Raw genomic sequence first — 1721 nt, forward strand, 5'->3', positions numbered from 1 at the left:
CCAAATTCTTCATCTTTCTTGAGCATTGTAAGTCTTTGAGGAAAAGGGACAGCTTTGCTCTGATGGTTCAGTGGAAGAGTTTCTTCAACCTCAATGGTACTCTCCTCATTAGCTTGAATCTGATTTGGTATAGGAGGAGAGAGCTCTTCTTCTTTTTGTATCCCTTTTGAAGCAGTCGCTTGGGAGTCTCCCAAGGTCCGTCCGCTCCTAAGCTCAATTCTATTGCAATGCTCCATAGGATTCACATCAGGTTTTCCTGGAAGTTGTCCTGGCACTCTGGATGAAGAGGAAGCTAGTTGGGCAATTTGACTATCCTGGATCTTTTGATGCTTTTCAGAATTATCCATCCTCTGAATGAGCTTTGCTAAATCTTGCTTCATTTCATTCTGACTTGAGATAATTTCTTCAAGCATCTTTTCAACATTTGACTTTGGTAAGCCTTGAGAAGATAGATGTTGAAAATTTTGTTGCCCAGCTTGGAAATTTGGTCTTGCCCCCATAGATGGTCCTTGATCTTGATTATTTCTGTAGGAAAAATTTGGATGACTCTTCCATCCAGGGTTATAAGTATTTGAGTATGGGTTGTTCTGCCTTTGATTGTAACTCATGATTGCATCGCATTGTTCAAGTTGATTGATTTGTGCAGTGATAGCTCCCAATGGACATGAGTCATTTGAATGCTCTGAACTCCCACATACTTCACAAGATGTACTAATAGCATTGACCATATTAGCACTAGCCCCCATATTCTCAAATTTCTTTGTAAGAGCGTCCAATTTTGCAGATAAAAGAGTGACTACATCTACATCAAACTTCCCTGATGCTTTAATTGTTGGGTTTATAGAAGAATAGCCACCACTTCTTTCATTTGCCCATTGATGATGATTTTGTGCTACACTTTCAATGATTTCTTCGGCTTCATCTAAGCTTTTGTTCATAAGTGCCCCTCCAGCAGCTGAATCAAGGGACACTTTGGTATGATAATTGATACCATTATAAAAAGTATGCAACACTAACCATCTTTCCAACCCATGATGTGGGCATTGTCTGAGCATACTATTATATCTATCCCATGCTTCAAAAAGAGATTCTGAGTCTGTTTGCTTGAAGCTTGCAATTAAATTCCTCATATGAGCTGTTTTGCTTGGTGGATAGAACTTATCAAGAAACTGTTGCTCACACTGCTCCCAAGTGGTGATGCTATTAGGGGCCAAAGAATTCAGCCATTGCTTTGCCCTATCTCTTAGAGAAAACCCAAATAACAATAATCTAACTGCATCTGAAGGAACTCCATTCATTTTCATGGTACCACATATTTCATAAAAGACCTCTAAGTGTTGATTAGGGTCTTCATGAGGTCCTCCACCAAATTGGTTCTGCTGCACCATAGATATGATTGCGGGTTTGATCTCAAAGTTATTAGCTTCCACTGAAGGTCTTGAAATACTAGATCGAAAACCTCTTGCATAGGGTGCTGCATAATCCTTAAGTGGTCTATTTGCCATGTTCAAATGTTCCTGTTCTTCAATTTGCCTTTGCAGAATTCTTCTTTTACGGAAAGTTCTATCAATCTCAGGGTCAAAAGGAAAGAATTCCCCTGCAAAGTTAGATCTTCGCATACACAAGAACAAGATAGCAGATAGCAATTCGACAGAAAAAGAAAAATAGAAGAATCAAAAATGCAGAATTGAATTTGTACAAAAAGAATTAACAAGAAGTGA

General features: G+C 38.8%; 1 non-coding gene across 1 annotated transcript; it reads left to right on the forward strand.

Moving 5' to 3' along the window:
• Nucleotides 1–1026: 1026 nt before the first annotated feature.
• LOC121968871 lies at nt 1027–1132 on the forward strand. The gene has a single exon (XR_006108394.1). It is a non-coding gene; the product is annotated as a small nucleolar RNA R71 (small nucleolar RNA).
• The last annotated feature ends 589 nt before the right edge of the window (nt 1133–1721 follow it).

Source organism: Zingiber officinale, chromosome 3B (assembly GCF_018446385.1).
Source record: "Zingiber officinale cultivar Zhangliang chromosome 3B, Zo_v1.1, whole genome shotgun sequence".
Taxonomy (NCBI): domain Eukaryota; kingdom Viridiplantae; phylum Streptophyta; class Magnoliopsida; order Zingiberales; family Zingiberaceae; genus Zingiber; species Zingiber officinale.